The sequence below is a fragment of the Macrobrachium rosenbergii genome, chromosome 11 (genome assembly GCF_040412425.1).
Source record: "Macrobrachium rosenbergii isolate ZJJX-2024 chromosome 11, ASM4041242v1, whole genome shotgun sequence".
Classification (NCBI taxonomy): domain Eukaryota; kingdom Metazoa; phylum Arthropoda; class Malacostraca; order Decapoda; family Palaemonidae; genus Macrobrachium; species Macrobrachium rosenbergii.
In genome coordinates, this window is record NC_089751.1 from 35521345 (window position 1) to 35542826 (window position 21482).

Genomic DNA, 21482 nt, shown 5'->3' on the forward strand with positions numbered 1-21482 from the left:
TTCACTAACTGCTCGGAATGGTCTTGTCACGACAAACATACATTTTCGTTTCCAGCGTGAGGTGAAACATGTGCATGTATGTATGTATGTATGTATGTATGTATGTATGTATGTATGTATGTATGTATGTATGTATGTATGTATGTATGTATGCATGCATGACCTGTGGGTTTCCTTCTTTCCCTTGTGGCTCTACTTCGCCGCGGTAAATGTTATAAAGGAAGTAATTATTCTGGGGGGAAAGACATAAGCATTATTAAATAAAAGTTTTTGGGGAAAGACATGACCATTGCTAAATAATAATTTCTTGGGGAAAGATGTAAGCCTAAATAAAAATTTTTGGGAAAGACATAAGCATTGCTAAGTCTATAATACGCCCCATAAGACAAACGTCAGGTTTATATATTAATCGTGCAAACAGGGATTATGCCCCCATATGTAACACCCTTGAGTGCTGACACAACGTATCATTATTTCGATTGCTCTGTAACCCCAGGTCAACTTATTAATCATTCAATCAGTCAGCTCCAAGGGTGAATTATTGTAATAGGAGTCTTACCTCGCGACCTTTGGAATATTTTCTCTTTCAGGTAAAGAGCGAAAGCGCAGAAAAAAATCGAGAAAATATGTTGTTATGGTGCTCTCTCTTTACATACATATCTTTTTTTTTTTCAAATGCAAGGTTGTATTATACTTGAGGTCAACATTCGGTTCTTGTGGTCCATTTTGCTGATGTCTAGAGGTCGTGCAGATTGGTGTGGTCTTGAAATTTTTAAAAACAGATACTGATGTGTCCCAGAAATTTTGGTAAACCAAATTTTGGTCAGATAATGATTTCGGTTAGGAGTTGGGCCCATCAATTACGCACAGTCACTCGTGTTTTTGAAGTTCCAACGAAAATAAGTGTAGCCCATTATTATTATTATTATTATTATTATTATTATTATTATTATTATTATTATTACAAGCTCAGCTACAGTCCTAACTGGAAAAGCAGAAGCCTAGAAGTTCAGGGGCCCAAACAAATAGAGCATCCATGCACAGAAGAGGAAAATGACAAGCAAACAGAAACAATGCAAGAAATAACAAAGAAGGACAAATAATATAAATAGCAACAAAGCTCAATTAATGAGATAGTTAACAAAAAAAAACTGTGAAGTGCGGCTCTTGTCAATCACCTCAGAAAAAAAAATTGCATCGGGAAGGACCTTCCGAAGTTCCAGTGAATCAACTACAGGAGCATTAAGGTCACTTTACAGTTTGGTTACGACAGGAATGAAATTTCCTGAAAACTGGTACACTTATATAAGCCTTATCGGGCATTACAGTAATTTTTACGCTGCTTTTTTTCTACATCTAATTATAACATTGCATTATTTTATTTTGATTCATTATCAAAATTATATATAAAACAGAAGATTCGTCGACTAACGTCTAAATTCCCACTTATCTAAATTTAGGCATAAGAGATGAGAAGTTAATAACTACCATGCCAAATAACGTTATCATTCTGTTGTCCCTCTTCTCTTTAAAATATTCAAATTTCTTAATATTCTATGTAAAAAAAAAAATAAACATCACAAGCTTCCTTATCATTCTACATCAACTTCTTTCCTCCCAAACGTACAGCCAACCGTTAACTTAAAAGCCAGAGAGAGAGAGAGAGAGAGAGAGAGAGAGAGAGAGAGAGAGAGAGAGAGAGAGAGAGATCCTTCTATATGTCTGCATTACTCAGAATTACAACCTCCACGGCAGACTGGTTCTCAAACTGGAGGTGACCCGCCGTGATTTCACTTGACCTCTGGCTACATGGAAACACCAGGATCCCTCCCTGCATGTCATTTACTCTTTTATCAAGTGTCTCTCCTTTTCTACGCTTCCTTCTTCGCAAGTCTATCTCTCTCGCTCATTAATTCCCTTTAGTTAATCATTCGTTACTTCATTGGAGGTTTACCTAATTATAGTTTATTTATCTGGGCAGTCGCTTTCCTACTGACTAATATTCCCGCTCATTTATTAAAATCCAACCATTTTTAGCAACTATACTTAATTCTCTATTTATATATAAATGAGCTATACAATCATGTTGATAAACTCCTACGCAACTTCTTTTCAGGAAATAAAAATTAGTCACAAGGTAATGTAAATGAGAGAGAGAGAGAGAGAGAGAGAGAGAGAGAGAGAGAGAGAGAGAGAGAGAGAGAGAGAGAGAGAGAGAGAGAGAGAGAGACTGCCCTCGATAGACAGAAAGAAGGAAAAATAAAGATGGATGGAGGAAAAAAAGAAGAGAGAGAGAGAGAGAGAGATGATCAAGACCGCCTTCGATAGACAGACTTGAAGGAAAAATAAAGATGGATGAAGGAAAAAAAGAAGATAGGGCGAGGTCTTGGGGAGTAAAAGGATGGGGTTCCGTCCTTAGAAGATAATAATACGCCCGAGGCCGATATATCATCATCACCTTCTACAGCATCGTTGCTCTGTTGACAGCTGGTCACTTTCTACGGTTCCTCCATACAGTAATTCTTGGAACGCAAGAGCTCGCTAGTCCTCTCTTGCTAATATTTTCACGTATATATTTATGCATGCGCACACGAGTCGTATATACTGTAAAGGGAGCTTGTATGTGATTCGAACTAGGCAAGCTAACTAGTTAAAACTACAAAAAATTAATTTGATAATAATGATTACAATAATTTTACATACATTTACCCAGTAAGTTAAAACTGCACGCATACACATACAAACACACACACACAATATATATATATATATATATATATATATATATATATATATATATATATATATATATATATATATATATATATATATATATATATATATATTACTAACAGGACCTCATTCAGACTGGATGGTATTAGCGGATACTTGAGAATGAGGATTGTTTGTCCTAAAAAGGTTGTAACTTGTTTTAATAAATATCTCAGCTAGATACCATCCAGTTTGAATGAGGTCCTGTTAGTAATTGTATTAATCCACAGAACAACTGTGTATTTGACAATGTTAACATATATTATCTGTGTATATACATACATAAATCGGAAACACAATTAAACTTTCACTATATGGTCTAATCATCAATGTTAATATCTTTTAAAAGGTAACCGGAGTTGCCTGAAAGCATACCTTATGAACTGCGCCATTTACTTACTTAGGTGATGTATATCATCTCTGTGCTAAAGTTTCATTAAAACACGAGTTATTTCAACGATCTAAAAATAAAATATGTCATCTATTTGGAAAAGATGCAACTAACACTGCGTATATATATATATATATATATATATATATATATATATATATATATATATATATATATATATATATATATATATATATATATATATATATATATGAGTTACCTTATATGTATTTTAAGAGGTAGCCCAAGTTTGAGTCCCTGTAGCACAATGGTTCACAACCATTACTGATAGCTTACATAAAAAAAAACACGTTTCGATTTTTGTAGAAAAGTCCTTTATTTCTATCAGATACCCGCTGGCTGTCGGTTTAAGAAACAGATCAGCGCCTGCCCTATGAGCCTCCTGGTCCAGGAGGACTTTAACTTTAACTTTAACCTAGATTGCAAGGTCGTCTGAACTCTCTCAGACGAACTATCAACGGGTGAAAAAAAAAAAATTAACGACAGATCATTCAAAATTTTTTTAAGTTTTATGCTGTGATAAATATATAAATATATAAATTTCTTAATGATCTCTGTCATAAAACATTTCCTGAAGATCTCCTTCCTTCACGAAGCAAACTGCCAAAACAGCAGGGAGAAGAAAGCAAGACACGGAGGCTGATAACAAGAGGAAAAAGAAAAACTAATGGAAGAACAATAATGCCGAGCTGCCAGACAAGTGGGGAAAACATTTCAGGACAAATAAAGCACGAAGAAACAGACGATAATTCAACCAGACTCCCTCTCTCTCTCTCTCTCTCTCTCTCTCTCTCTCTCTCTCTCTCTCTCTCTCTCTCTCTCTCACCAACAAATACGTGGTCAAGAGGGACAGCCTGTCGGTTTCCCTCTTTCCGAATTTACAAGATTACAGCAGCCAAGGCAATTGGGCGACATTTGTGTTTAACAAAAGTTCCTCAGAATGAATCAGTGGGGTTACTGGATAATAATGGGAATTCAGAAGCCAGCAACATTCATTTATTCTGAGGAGTAGAATAGAAAGTAATGGAGATAGCCTATTTAAAAAAGCTGGTGAGCTTAGGCACAAATATTTTTCCCACGACAGAGTACGTACGAATGACGGCAAAGAGCACATAGATATGGATAAATATATGATTGCCATTCGAGTCATTTTCGTAAATATCGGAGCTGACCGGTATCTGAAAAAGCTGCTGTTTAATATATCCGTGAAATCACCCGAAAAATACACAGAAACAGATTTTCCAAAGCTTATGTTTGTTTACACCAATTTCGACTTTACACATGCTATATTTATGTTCTCGCATTAATAAAAAAAAAAAAAAGGCTCTCCAAAAACTTATTTTTTCTGACTACGCACATCAAAGACTGCACTAGGGATGTTTTCTTTTCATTTCGTTCTTTGAAGAACGAAATGAAAAGATTTTTTTTCTTCTTCGTTGGAGAATGAAGGAGAAAAAAAAAAGATTTTCAGGGGCTACCTTGATAAAGACGTTTCGGGATTTTCTTTTACTTTACATCAAAACTGAAAGAGAGGTATATACATAGTTTTCTTTTACTACCTCCATTAAAAACAGGATTAAAAACAGACTCTTTGGGAGAGATGTCATTAACGATCGGCTATTCTCAAAATCATCCAAATTTTACATCGCAAGGTAAGCGGAATTTGCATTACCAAAAACTTTCGGGAAAATGAAAAAGCGCCTAATATTGAAAGACAAATCATTCGACAATTCCCTTGTCAGAACTAATTTTGGCACTGCCGAGCACAAATTGTCTCTTTGGACGTTTTCGATTTTTTTCTTAATATTCATTAAAAATTCAAAGACTCATTAGCCTATTCAAAGACTCATTAGTCTTTTTAAGTCTTTAATATAATGGAAAGTGGAAAGAGGAGTTGAATTAATTTCATCTAAACAAAATGAAAACATCCGACTCTTTTTATTTCCTAGCATCTAAACGAACCAATATATATTATACGTGCTCGTCGTACAAAACTAACTGTCAGAAATATAGTATATTTTGGGGTTTACTAAAATATTCTTAAAAAGTATAAAAAAAAGGTAAATGGGGAAAAAGCTGGACCATTTTGCAATTAGATGAGGAGGCGAGGGGACAGCAACCCCCGTGGGAACATTCTAATAAGCTGGTATTTAAAAACCAATTCCAAAACAATTACATTTTGAAAATTCGATGATAAAGTCATTAAAAGACATTAGCATTTTAAACTCGTCCATTCATGCCACATCCCACGTTACTCTACGACAGATGACTAGATGAAACAGAACGACTTTTTTTCTCTGATAAAAATTGTTCAGAGAGGAATACATGTACAAGACAGGTAATAACCTTATTCTAAGTAATTCTTGTATAAGACACGTAATAGCCAAATTCTAAGGGATTCATGTATAAGACATACAATATACATATTCTAAGGGATTCATGTATGAGACATACAGTACAAGAGCCATATTCTAAAGGAAATTAGACACCAAATTCTAAGTAATTCATGCATAAGACAGGTAATGACGATATTCTAAGGGAAATTAATCACAAAAAACAATTAACTAGATAAACAAACAAACCGTTAGATCTACTCATAAGAATCAAGGTGAAACCACGCGGACAATGTATCACGCGACTCATTATCGTCTCAGAAAGTAAAAGTTAGACGTTAATTAAGCTATTATGCCTCGCCAGAGGTGACACAAGCAAAACACTTCGCTAGGATGACGTCACAGGGGGTTTTACAACCCATGTGGAGCTCGATTCAGAGGTATAACGCAACTAACAGCTGTTCACGAGACCAGCCATTTATTACCGACAGGATGTTACGGAGACTGTTTATCTAAGGTGCAAAAAAAAAATAAATAAATAAATAAACAAAAAGCAAAAAATAAAAACGGGAAAATGTTGTATAATATGCTAATGAGATTCATAGGATGCGGACGACAGTGAAGTTAGTGAAAGGGTAAAAAAAACTCATGTAATTTAACAATACAAATTATATTCATATTTCTTGCTTGAATTGGCAAGAGTGATTAATTTTTCTCTGCAAAATAAAAAATAAGAAAATTATAATTCCGTTTTTCGTTTGATATCAAAGCAACTATTGGTAAAACGACAACTAAATTTTTGTTGTTGTCAAATTACAACCATTAGTAAAACGACAAGTACAATTAAAAATCACTGGTAAAACCAAATTTGGGTTTTTTTCGTGAGCTCCCAATAAAAAAAATTATGGTGAATCTACATTATTTCGTGTGTTCCACTTAAAAAAAAAATTTTCCGTGTTTTCCAAATACAAGACATGAGTAAAACGTCAGCTACGATTTTCAAGTACTCCAACTGAAAAATTTTTTTTTTTCATTTGTCAAATAAATAAAAATCGTGGGTTAAATTTAAAATCATTAGCCAAACGGCCAATACAATACTGTGTAATCAAATAAAAAATATTTTGCAAAACAACTACACTTTCTGCGTAGTAAATCAAAACGACTTCTAAAACGAAAACTATATTTTTCAGAGATCACATTGAACGACGTTTGTAAATGACTACCTTTTCCGAGTATCGAGTAGCCTATACAACTATCATGTGTGTTTAAGACGAAAATTACATTCATCATGTGCTCCGATTAAAAAGAATTAGTATAACATTCATACATTTTTCACATTGTCAAATACAAAATTATTTTTAACATGACAACTACATTCATTGCAAGGTCAAAATAAAAAAAAGTCTTTAGTAAAACTACACAAATCTTTTTCGAGTGTTCACATGAAAACTACATTTCTTTTACGAGGTCAAATTAAAACCTCTTTGTAAAACAACTACATTTTCCTTGTTGTAAAATTAAACAAGTAAAAATTGCGCAATCGAGTTTTCTGTACATCGTATAATCAAGACCAAAATTATTTTCGGTGGTCTCGGTAGAATTCTGTATGAGCCGCGACCTATGAAACTTTAACCACGGGCCGGTCGTGGCCTGTCCTATATCGTTGCCAGATGCGCGAGTATGTCTAACTTAACCTTGAATAAAATAAAAACTACTGAGGCTAGAGGGCTGCAATTTCGTATGTTTGATGACTGGAGGGTGGATGATCAGCACACCAATTTGCAGCCCTACAGCATCAGGCGTTTTTAAGATCTGAGGGCGGACGGACAGACAGAGCCGGCACAATAGTTTTCTTTTACCGAAAACTAAAATCAATGATAAAACGGCATCTACTCTTTTGCGGTGGTCAAATTAAACACCACGAATCAGACGACAACTACATTTTTTCGTGTGGTCAAATTAAAAATCATTAATCAAATAACGATATCACTGGTGTGGTTAATTTTAAAATCACGGGTAAAAAAACTACATTTTTCGTACAGTCAAGTTAAAAACCATTTGTAAAACAAAACCAGATGTAAATCGAAACTGCAATGTGTGTGTGGTCAAATTAAAACCCATTAATAAACTGGCAACTATATTACTGGTGTGGTCAAAACGAGTTGTAAAACGGAACTGCAATTTTCGTGTAGTCAAGTTAAAAACCATTAATAAACTGACAACAATAATATTGTTGTGGTCAAATGAAAAAAAACACGAATAAAACGACAACAATAATACTGATGTGGTCAAATGAAAAAAAACACGAATAAAAAGACAACAATAATATTGGTGTGGTCAAATAAAAAAACACGAATAAAACAACAATAACATTGGTGTGGTCAAATGAAAAGTTAAGTATATCTTAGTTTAACCAGACCACTGAGCTGATTAACAGCTCTCCAAGGGCTGGCCCGAAGGATTAGATTTATTTTTACGTGGCTAAGAACCAATTGGTCACCTAGCAACGGGACCTACAGCTTATTGTGGAATCCGAACCACATTATAGCAAGAAATGAATTTCTATCACCAGAAACAAATTCCTCTTGTTCTTCACTGGCCGGTCGGAGATTCGAACTCAAATGTAAAAACACGAATAAAACGACTACTACATTTTTCCGTGTGGTCATATTAAAAACCATCTGAAAAACGACGTCGGCTCTTACCATGCAAAAGCGTTCAAGAGTGGTAAAAAATTATTTTGCCTCTGGCAATAAAAACGCTCTTAAAAACTGGCAACAGAAGGAGAAAGGAAAATCAAACATGAATACGCAGCTGACTTCATACTCACTTTTGTACATAAGTAGTTTCCCAAGAAGGTACTTTTATTTACCTCGTCGTGTGTCTTTGCCTGTAAGCGTGTTCATATTTATGGTCGTTTTCTCAGAATCTTGACACTTACGACGAATCGCCGTAAAGTCCACACATTTTTAAGATATAAAAATGTCTGAATGTTAAGGTATAAAAACGAATGTCATTTACAAATGAAAAGTAAAAAACATATAGCCTACACAAATAACTTTTCATGAAAGTTTACAAAAAAAAAGTCAGCGTTTGATGTACAACGAATTTTAAATTGCCACTACGAGGACAATAAATTTATCGAAGCATTACTTATGATAACGTGAACAACAACAAATAATAATAATAAACTCATCTGATCCGAGAATCGTAGAAGTGTCATTTAAACTCGAAGCTACGTCACTATAACATTCCATGTAAAAAAAGTAATCATAAGCTTTACATGCAGTGCGCAGGGTAAAGAAGAAAACCTCACATAATCCGAATCTCTCTTTATCTAATTAGGCAAAGAAAAATATTCACACCAACGAAGGTATCCCTTTGTTAACCAGGCCAGCTTTGGAACAGATCATTATAAAAAAGTTGTAACATCAACACTCAAGATGTAACACGATCATTGATTAAAACTTGACTGAGCAACTGATTTGTACTGTATTAGGCTATACACTGACACAGGACACAGACGCTGAACCACAACTAGATCAGATCTAAAATCGATCGGAGCCGAGTCTAATTTCGCAAGAATGTGAACTCTGGCACCAAAGACCATCCGGTGGCATTCGTTATTTCAAAATAATTTATGAAAACGACAGCCTTTTGAAACCTGTTTCATTTACACAATCGCACCTTCAACATAGGCCTTTCCAGTGGTCATAAATTGTGCAATCTCAGATAACCACACAGTTACACAGTACTGAGAATGATTGATGAAGGTAGCAAAAATCAACATAAACACCTTCTCTCTCTCTATCTATCAGTCAATCTGTCTATCTATCTATCAACCAGTCTATATCGACAGACAGACAGACACACATTATTATATATATATATATATATATATATATATATATATATATATATATATATATAATATACTATATATATATACAATATATATATGAATATTACATATAATTTATATATATATTATATATATATAATATATATATATATATATATATATATATATAAATATATATATATATATATGAAAACAGTGATGAGTTAATCAAATCCATAACGGAACACAAACGATTAAAATCCGCATCCAGTCCATTACGTTTGCGTAATCTGAATTTGATGGAGAGGAGATTTGCAATCCCCATTCCCTTTGTGCAGTGTGGACGAAGGAAATTGAATTAATGAGGAATTTGAGGAGGGAAGGAGGAAAAGAAAGAAAAAGGGGACAGATTACCAACAGCTCCTTATCTCCGTCAATAAAAATAACACGGGGAGGATTTTATAAACTGAGGATGACAGATGCGAACGAAATGGAATTTCAAAAATCCAACAAAATCATCGTCTCTCCTTAAACTTAGTGAACTGTGAAATTTAAATGAAATAACTTTTATTCCCCATTGATCAAATTAACTCAATGTAAAAATACAGATGCAATTAGAAAACTACAAAATACTCTTGGCGGAACTAATTAGTCCTTGTTAATGAATCCGTGTTTATTTTTCTGTCATGCTGATACCATTGTAAGGTCTTGTGCCACGGCGGGATCTAGTTTTAATCTCTTTGACCATAAAGAAATAATTGAAGGTTTCAGTTCGCGATAGGTTTCGTAACTGATGCTCTGTCATGGAATACGAATGCAAATGAAAACTAGAAGCCGAGTAAGCAAAATACTGAAATTTCAGATTTCACAGTATTCATCACTCGCCCGATGTTAGGAAATGATTAGTCAGAATCGGCATCGAACCCACTGAATAATTTGTAGTACGTTTTATGGCCGTATCAGAAGTCACTTTCTTTCTCTACCACTCTTCATAAGCGCTGAAAACCCTTACTCACCCACAGCAGTTAAAACTGTGAGCACCATTTAAAAGGGAATTTCCGAGTAAACTCACAGAACATAGGCAGCATATTTCGACCACATCAACACTTCAAGCGACTCTTAAGGGAACCGCAGGCGATGTTTAAAGGTAAGAAGCCTTCGGCTAATGGGTATTAAAAGTCAACAAAAGCCAAGTCATCTGTTTTTACCGAACAATAAAAAGTACTTCTTACAAAAGAAACTGAACTGAGAAAGGGATTTAAGGTGAGCAATTAGCGCCTGCAAAAAAAACTATCAAAGGCTGAGCTTACCTTATATACATTTTTGAGCTGACTACGGATAACTGAATTGAACTGCATATAGAATTTAGGCTAAAGGACAAGCCCTGGGACCTATGAGATCATTCAGCGCTGAAACGGAAACTCACAGTAAAAGGTTTTAAAAGTGTAACAGGAGGAAAACCTCGCAGTTGCACTATGAATCAGTTGTTAGGATAGGGTGGAAAGTAAGATGGAAGAAAGAAAATATGAAAAGAGGTACAGTAAAAGAAACGAAGGGGGTTGCAGCTAGGGGTGGAAGGTACGCTGCAAAGAACCTTAAGTAATGCCTACAGTGCACCGCACGGGGTGCACTGACGACACTAACCCCCTACGGGACTGACTACGGACAAGTTAAAGCTACAAATCTTACACTAACTCACTCAGGCATTTGGCGTCGTATCACAGTACTGAAGCCGGAAGCCAAAAGTAACTTATCACAACATAAAAATCACTCTCAAATGATACGAAGAAAACATCACTTCCCAAGTGATCAATCTACAACAAATGACTTTAACCTCCGTTTCTGTAGGAGTAAAAAAACCCAATATTTATGGCTAATTTACGAGAATCATTTTCTAGCTCAGCAAGTTTCAAGTGTATTCTTAAAAAGCTGGATGATTATTATTTTTCTATAACAGCCTAATAAATAGTCATACACTAGATTCCCCATTTTTAAAGAATATATACGAGTATATATATATATATATATATATATATATATATATATGTATATTTAACATACATATATATATATATACTGTCTATATATCAATATATATATATATATATATATATATATATATATAAAAGCAATAAGGATTGAGGGCTTGGTTTATGAGGGTAAGTAGGAACAAAGAAAACTGTTTAATAAATGTTAACATGTACAGAAAAATAATGGACACAGTGGCACCTTACAGGTATTTTGGAGTGAATTTATCGAATGATGACAGGAAGAGAAGAGGGGAGTCACAGAACCGGCATAACAAGAAGTGTATAACAGACTGGAAGAAAACATTGTGTCTATGGAGGCAAAAGCAGGACCGTATGAAGAGATTATTGAACCAACTCTCCTCAATGAAAGTGAGTTCATGAAATTAATTACGCAGTATAGGCCTATGTGCTATAAGAAGAACTGAAAAGACGAAAAATGTGGCGATAAGTACGGAGAGTGGTAAAAATGTTAGCTAGCATAAGTGAAAGGACAAATCAGAGCATTTGGAAATGGTTTGGTCATGTGGAAATAATGGAAGATGATAAGCTGGAGAAAGCACTATACAATGTCGAAGTGTTGAGAACGAGGAGAGGAAGACCTGGAAATGAATGGTTCGATGGAGCCAAAGGGGTGCTGAAAAGGAAGGGCCTCAACACCCAGGAAGCCACGGGCTGGTGCAGTTTGCGTAGAGGGATGGGAGGCGTCGATGCACTGATGGTGTATTGTCGGTGTATGTTAAATGAAGCACTTACAAGTTGTGGAGGTTTTCTGCACAAGTGGTTCATACACAATTCCGTAGTCTCAATATGAATATGGTAGTAATTATTATCTTTTTCTCTTGAATGCCATCCCGTTATACTCTGTATATACAGTATTGAAGGCCATCCCCTGTTTTATACATACATTATATATATATATATATATATATATATATATATATATATATATATATATATATATATATATATATATATATATATATATATAATAGAATAATAAAGGCCACACCCTGTTATATATATATATATATATATATATATATATATATATATATATATATATACATAAGTTAATAAACAAGAAAACCAAAGAAGCCAAGCACACATTCCACGAGTACACACTCAGACACGGCGCACGAAACAAAACGCTGAAAGTGCAAGTGTTTGAGAGTGCGAGTATATTGAAGAAAATGCCTCTTCCACCGAACCATCATGTGACCAGACAACATTCCTGGCCCAGGTACGCACAAGCCTTACAGGAAGAGATCGAAAGTATTCGCGGAGGATGTGGCCGTCGACACACTCGACGTCTTCTCCAGCAATGCACTTAAAAAAAGAAAGGGGAAGGAGACATTCTTGCATACCCAAGAGTCGTCTTGGGACGGACTACACACACACACACAAACACACTCACAGAGAGAGAGAGAGAGAGAGAGAGAGAGAGAGAGAGAGAGAGAGAGAGAGAGAGAGAGAAGTATATGGGAGGATGAAGATTATATGGCTCCGTACGTAAATGACTCTCCTAACAGCTCCCAATGAGGAGGAAAAAGTGACGGGAGGTTTATCAACCCACCACCGGATGGCGTCCTGATGGCTTTCCTTTTTTTTCCCTTTATTTTTTTTTACCCGGCTGTTTGCTTGTTTCGAAAGTGACTCCAAGTTCACTTTCTTTAGGTGAAACTGTTTTGGGGATGATATTACGAAACCCCGAGTCGCTCAGGTGCACCACTGAGCCCCCCTGATCGCGTCGGTTCGTAACCAAGGTGATTAGCGCCGGTGAGCAACACTGGCCACGTCCAGAATTTCAAGCCGGTTAGTGTGCCACGAAATCTACTGATGTTGAAAGCAAATAATCGCGAAAAAAAAAGATAGCTTCTAGTCTCAGTGAAAACTAAACCTGTCCATTCGTCAAGGGTTAGCCTACTTCTGAAAGGCAGGGTCTATTAAAGCACGAAAATAGCAGAGATAGAACATAAACATAAACTTATACATCTCATAATGACGTCATATTTTATCAACATACTCGTAACTACTGAATTCATTAACTCATAATTACTTCATGTATATGCTGTAAATATTCTGTCAGCTACCAATCATTTCCCTTTGGAGGGCGCGGCTCTGAAAGTGAGAACGTTCCATTCGTATGTAATTGATTTGAAGGATGAAGCTGCAACCCTCATGCCTCCACTTGCTTCCTGCAACCTCAAAGTAAGATTGATCCCCTTGACTATGCTAGCAAACATTCTTTCTCCTAGGCCTAGTCGACCCCGTATAACCTGACACAATTACCACACCATTTAGATATTTAGATATATATATATATATATATATATATATATATATATATATATATATATATATATATATATATATATATATGTGTGTGTGTGTGTGTGTGTGTGTATATATAATATATATGTATAGTATACGTGATAAGCACTAAAAGGTATGGAAATAATCTTACATGTAAATTTAGCTCTGCGACTAAAAGTTATTCCTTCAGGGCCTTGACAGGAAAGAAAAAAAAAAAAAGGAAAGAAAAAACACGAATAAAAACAGGTTCTAAAAAGACTCGAAGCCTTTCCATTTCCAAAACGGATGAAAGACGCAATAAAAAATTTGAGCCATATATCATTACTTTAAAGACCATCACTGTTACAGAAGTCCTCGTTTCTCGTGATTTCTGTTACGCCACGTGATGTAAAAGATGACGTAACACAGGCCTGCGCCTTCGACTCGGTATGTAAGAGAATCTTTCAATGGAAGGCAAGAAATTTCTTTCATGAGTCTCCTGTCTGCAGTGACGATGCTAAAATCAATATCTTGATGACGAAAGTAAAAGCTAACACATACTGTACATAGTACAAATGCTTAAGAACACCATTTACATAGCCGAATGGGTATAGTCGACTGTTTACCTCTGTGCGAAACCTAAAACGGACAGGTTTGAATCCTGACCTGAGCAGATGCTTTTATCAGTTATAATTTGATATTAAGGGGTATTTATGGTTTAGTATTGCGAGTACAGTACAAAAAAGTAATGTATGTATAAATGGAGTGGAATAAAGATATGAAGAATTTAGGCCAAAGGCCGGCGCTAGGACCTATGAAGTCATTCAGCACTGAAAGTGAAACTGAACTTAAGCACTTACATTTGATTTATAGATTGCAAATCATACCTATACAAAATGATTTACAATGAGTAAATATTGGCAGAGAGAGAGAGAGAGAGAGAGAGAGAGAGAGAGAGAGAGAGAGAGAGAGAGAGAGAGGGGGGAGGAGGGGGCTAAAAAGACCGACGGCCAGCAATCAAATTCCATAACCCGATCTGAATGAAAAAGAAAGTGATGAAAGTATGGCGATATATAATGAATGTTGCAGTGGTACGCGGTCCTGAAAACGACAGTACGAGTTCGTTTAACGAGAGAGAGAGAGAGAGAGAGAGAGAGAGAGAGAGAGAGAGAGAGAGAGAGAGAGAGAGAGAGAGAGAGACTTTCTTCCGATGGCATCGATATGAACTTTCACTTTCAACTGGAATACTATAACATAAAGACTTTAATGCTACTCTTGATCCCTCCGTGTCTCAAACGAGAGATTTTTCTTCGGTCTACGAGCTGTAATATTCGTCGAACAATACGATCTGGTGGAAAAAAAAACATTCAGAAAACAATTTTGTTATAATTCATAGGGTCTCTATGAAAAACAATCCATAATTAACAAGCAACAAGAAGGATGAGCAACACAACGGAGAAAAAGCAAAGAAACAAAAAGTGGGCATCCTACGAGATGAGGAGGATTCTTACACGCCTCTCCTCTACAACCTCTCTCGCATGGCGATGACACACTGACATACTCCGGCATACCTGACGTATCTCAAAGGCCCAGGCTTGAAACGACACACCAATAAACGCATCCTCCAGCATCTGCGTGAGACTTCTTGAGGATTGGAGAAGTGGGCGGAGGTTTTGTGTGTACAAATTAAAAATAATAATTGAATGTCTCTGTTCACCTTATACAAGGGATATCTTCCCAGGTGGAGGAAGATTAGCTTAGGCCTGTTTCTTCAAAAATCCATTTCAAGTCGACTGTAGTGGGTTGCTGGGGAAGAAGGAACTGGGGATAGCAACTGTGAGGTTAGCACCTTCTGGAGCCGCCACCTCAAAGGACAAAGTGCTAAATGCAGCAAAATGCGTGTAGTTGAAAAAGTACTTTGATGAATTAACACCTAACATCCATTCCTCCTTTGAACTCAGGGAAGCGAGAGCCATCAGTTCATATGCATTGTATGTACACCAGGGATGAGGTTGCAACACTTATTCCTCTATTCCTACTTCGAAGCACAGTAGCTTTTCCTTATCCCAAGCAATCCTCGATCTTTTGTAACCAAACGGTCAGATCTACTACGACCGAAATATATATAAAAAAAATAATCAAATTTGGCTTTCGCACTCGTTTTGGTTGCGTCAACCAACTTCCGTACGATTTTCCTCACTTCCTCTCTAGGCTAATAAATGAAAAATTAAAATCTTGGTTTTTGGTTTCTTATGGCGTCTCGACACACAAGGTATAAAGTTAACAAATACAGAAAAACTACGGTTTTACAGTATTTCCTTAATTCTGACAGTACACCGATATAAATATTTATGTGCAAAAGCATTCACATATGAGCTACATGCATAAATATCGTTACTAGATAATGTGTTCAAGGCTCACTCTTTCCTGGTCTTAACTGCAGTCCACACAGAATGACAAGCTGTATGAGTCAGGAACCAGATTTGGAGAGAGAGAGAGAGAGAGAGAGAGAGAGAGAGAGAGAGAGAGAGAGAGAGAGAGAGAGAGAGAGGATTATCTCCAGGAGGGTCTCTTGCTTTCAATTATATGATGACATACATTTTGACAGAATTACTGATCACTCACGTCTGTTTTTTTCTTCTCTCACTCTTCACCCCAGATGCGGCCTACAACAGCCGGCTCTTATTTGTGAACCCAATTAACTACTGAATTTAAAAAGCCACTACTACGTTCTTCTGGAAAAAGCCTTCGACTATGAGCACGAATTCAATTTCAACCAATTCGCAATATGTAAGCACAAAATAAATATAACATGACATTCATAGACATACTTTAACGAAAACTTTCACATCATACGACTAGAATGGGAAGAGTTGTCCTATTAGAAAGTTTTTATGACATCTCACAATCCCCACAAAACGAGAACAAAGATACAAATAGCCCTCTCTTTCCCTAAGACACTCTGCGCCTAGTAATCCTCAAACAGATATTGTGCTTACTCCGGACAGTATATTTGAATTAAAATGGATAAAGTCACGGCGAAATATATTCCTCTCATTTTAAACTCAAAGAAAACATGAAAAATCGTGAGCCTGGGAAATACCAATACGTAAAGGAATCCAATTAACATTAAATTTTCAAATCGTAGGCACGAACATGACACCAAAGTCCACACTAATTGGAATTGGAATACTTGATTATAAAATATTTTTTTGTGTAATGGATATAACCCGCATTGAAAAATGAAGCCTTCGATATACAGTAGAGCATAAATTTTAAAATATCAGTCCACTAAAATCAAGAAATAAAATGAAATGTAGTTCCAGTGTATATAACCTGCAGGGTTTGGAAAGAGTTGCTTGTAACTTTGGTTGTAAATGTTTTTTTTTTTTTTTTTTTTTTTGTAGGAAAGGGGGGGCGGGTGTTGTTCAACTGACCAAATGAAGATGCCACTCATTCTCATAACACTTTACATCTCACCCTTCAAAAAAAAAAAAAAAATGCGTTAAACGTCTAGCCCTGGCATAATAGTGATGTAAGGCCCATCCCTTAAAAGGGCATTTAAAACATAAAATTCCACTAAGCTGAACGATCGGCCTTTCCTGATATCGCTTCCGTGGTGCTGCCTGAAAGTGGTCTTTTTTTTTTTTTGCCTTTTATATTTCACTTTATTTTTTAACCCCGACCTGTACTTTACGATTTCTTGGACCTTAACGCAAGTATCCATTTGCCAGAGTATGAGACTAAGGCTCTCTCTCTCTCTCCAACATGACTTACAAACAGATACTGCACTAAAGATGCTGTAGCGCCTGCAATAAGATACACTCTCCGTTACGGCATAAACATGAAAAAGAATGGCAGTAAACTCTCAATATAATGGATTCATTATCCTGCACGTCAAGCATACTGTATGCTATATCCTCACGCTTTGCTGTAATAAGGCAGAATAGTCTCAGTGTTCATTCAACCGTCAACGGCTAGCATGATATCGGACGTGGATGTTGCCTTCCTTTTCAGTGACGAAAATAAACAATATCGATGGACTGGTATATATGCAAGTCAGTGAGAAATTAAGGAAATCGTACAATCTCAACCTTACACTGCTTATTCTTCGAGCCATCGATAAGACTTGCTCGGTTGTTTTATTACCATAGGACAACCCTTCATCCACCAAACTAGACTATCAATATGTATTTGTATACTAGACTATCAATATGCATATGTATTACTTATAATATATAAGTATACATAGGCTATAAATACTGATAGTCTAGTTTGGTGGATGAAGGGTTGTCCTATGGTAATAAAACAACCGAGCAAGTCTTATCGATGGCTCGAGGAATATGCAGTGTAAGGTTGGAAATCCCGAAAAAAAGTTCATTTTATTAACCTAAAACTTCCGTATTTTTACGGCGCCCCAAAACCTATAAATACAGTATTCGGCTTGGACTTACCATTATTTCAAGTGCAGGGTCCTCAACGTATAAAATCTTGTTATACTTAGTATATTTCTTTTCCATTTGTGTGTTCCTTTGCCATTTCACATAAACACTAAAATTTTGCAAAATTTTACAATGCAAACATTCCCATTCACAATGTAAAATTAAAATTACTCACCCTAATGCGGATTCGTTATTTACTAAACAACCCATAAAAGACCTATTAGCATTTTTTCATAAAAAAAAACCTGGCTCTATTTGCTTACCATTTCACGCACGTTTAAAATCGCGGAACTATGCGTTTCCAATCACGTTTTTTCATGTAATGGCGGTTTTATAGACTGAATTAGGACGCAGCACGGGCATTCCTCTAAGCCTTGCTCTAACAAATCTATGTACGGCGCACTTTGAAACCGTAATAACGAACTTGATTAAGGTTAAATGTATGGCCTGGATGAGGTATGTGGATGAAATATGGGCTTTGGATAAAAAAAAAAAAAGGATGAAAAAATTGTGGATTCCGATGTGGGGGGATTTCAATACTTTTTCATACCAAACTACACAACAGTAAGCGTCGGTTTTAAAGCTCTGAATGTGAAAAGGACAACAAAATTCCTTTCATGGATTTATAATTACGGATAACTCAAACTACAAGCTCACTATTTTGATATAATACATCAATTCCTTTAATAACATTAGACAAGGTGGCAAATTATTTATTTTTTTTTTTTTGTAAGCCCTAAGGATTTATCTTGTGTACTTACATGTGTAACCTAATTATATATATGTATATAGGCTATATATAAATTTATATATATGTATACATATACATAGTATATATACTTAATAAAGTACTCAATGAAGCCATTAACCTTAAAAGACAACCTTATTCTCACGTAAACTACTTAAATCGGCTTACAGCGATCGCTGATTTCATAATTAATAATGGAAGCCCAGTCTTCGTTATATCTCAGCTCATATTCTGAAGACTACGAGCCATACAGTGAAAGTTAAACCTATTGCCATCTAACCCACATGAAATTTAGATTAATTATCTTGTTCTTCTTAAAAGAGGTTTAACTTAATCCATTATAGGTATAAAAAACCACTAGAATTAATTACAATTGTAAAAAGTTTCTAAATTCCCCTATTTTAATTAGTTTCTTTAAAGTGCATGCTTTCTTGCAAACGCTGTAACTTTTTTGGAGTACTCCAAGATTAATCCACGCTCTACTGTACAGATCAACTTGGCTGTTCAGCTAGATGTGAAAAACGACTTGATATCGAAAATGGACGTAAATTTGAAATGAATACAAACATATAAAACAGCGAAAAACAGATGCCCGATACATGATTAAACACTAATTAAACATCACAGGATAAGTAACGCTCTCTTTTCTATACATACACACACACACACACACACACACACACACACACATATATATATATATATATATATATATATATATATATATATATATATATATATATAATATACGCGTGTGTAAGCCTTGTAGCCAGTTCAAATTCCAGGGGAAGGCGGAACGCTATAGACATGTCAGCTATACCTCTGTTGACCTAACTTGTGAGTTTGGCATCTGGCATTTGGTTAGCTTTATTGGGCGGAGTAATGCATAAGGCCCCATTCCAATACCCATACAAATCACCAGCTTCCATTACCCATACCGCCATTTATTGCTCCATCTTACCTATTTCCATATAATTTACTAACCCCGTTTTGCACTCATCTCAACTTTCTCCACTTTCATTAGTTTCTACAGTTTGTTTTTATTGTCCCCAATAGGATACCGCAGCTTTCGCAAACATTAACTGTCCCAAAGTCCATCTAGGGCTAATTTTCTTATCCCCAACTTTACTGCTACATCTATTGTCCTTTTCTCAGACTGCATTACTCCGTCAATACACACGCACACACACTACACACACACACATATATATATGTATAGTGTGTGTGTGCATATTACTGCAACGAGTAACATTGCCATCCCATTCCTTGTGCGATAAGCTGGCTTAAGCATTTGCGCCTTAATCATCCATGGGGCAAGGCGTGGGACTAACAGCCATTATGTCATATCCCATAAATGCTTTATGTGAACCAGAAGGGTAACACCTTACAGCACCACCCCCTCCAGAGAGAGAGAGAGGAAAAAAAAAAAAAGGCATATATGGGTGGTGCTAGGAGTGCTAATTTCCAGTTTGCAGCAAGAATTTAATGGCTGGCCAGCTATCCAGGTAGGCTACTGACCAATCACATTAAGTGGCCTAACGTAAGTTAGATAAAAGGGAAAATGTGGTAAAAGGTCTTCTGAATTTGTTCCAATACAACCTATCGCATGCAAAGGTAAACAATTTCCCGGTGGCTTGAATGGTTTGCAAACTATTCCAATAACGCTTCGGCGAACTGATGTGAAAGTGCGTTTTATAATTAACAATAACAAGCACATTCACAAGTCTATGTTTTATTTATAATACCAAAATTGCATAGGCTTACTGTTAAATACATGTGAGACAACAGGGTAATTTTCACCTTCGAGGGAGACACGTGAGCGTTTAAGAGACCGATGACTCTGCTCTGATAAGGGTGTTTGCATGAAGTTAAGTTTAATGTAAAATCAATTTTCACCTTCGAGGGAGACACGTGAGCGTTTAAGAGACCGATGACTCTTTGCTCTGATAAGGGTGTTTACATGAAGTTAAGTTTAATGTAAAATCACAAACAAATGTTTAAAATCTAAATGATAAGGAGTTTTTGAATCTTAACATAAATGCAATATTCTGCCTTTCAGAGGAGAACCTGTGATTTCCCTTACCTTTAATTAGTCGAAGGTTTTAACCAAAACGCCGCAACAAATCGATGTAAACTGACGATAAAGACCGATAAGCCTAAGCCGTCGATGTGCTGTTCAAGCAATACTGATTATTGTTCACGGGAACTTAAAGACCAAATGACAGCTTTTCTTGGTCTACGGTGTAATTGTTGTCACACATGGGATGTACACTTCGATCGAAGAGATGCAGAACGCAAGATCTTTTAATGATTATGCTCCTCGCACTCGCTTTCTGTACACAAACTAAAACGCTTTTAAAATTTGTTTCTTACCAGGCCACCTTGCATGCCGTACGACATCCAGACCGACTTACAATGAAAAAGAACACTCTAAGTATTGTGCACAGGAACATCTAATATAACGTTCCTCCTGGTCTAGAAACCAATTATAACTAATCAGAGAGAACCCGTTAATATATTTGCTTATCACTGACATAAAAGTTGACAAAAAAAGGGCCAGTTTACAATTCGTACGTCTGGCAGGTAGCAGATGCATCATGAGCGGGACCCCT

The 21482-nt window shown here is 36.0% G+C and overlaps 1 protein-coding gene across 1 annotated transcript in view; it reads right to left on the reverse strand.

Annotated features, from left to right (window-relative positions):
• LOC136843323 (chymotrypsin-like protease CTRL-1) overlaps nucleotides 1-21092 on the reverse strand; it is a 451535-nt gene extending 430443 nt beyond the window's left edge. Inside the window, exon 1 of the mRNA XM_067111598.1 lies at nucleotides 20954-21092. The gene's annotated coding sequence lies outside the window, so the exon portion shown is untranslated. The remainder of the gene's footprint in view (nucleotides 1-20953) is intronic.
• Nucleotides 21093-21482: the final 390 nt, after the last annotated feature.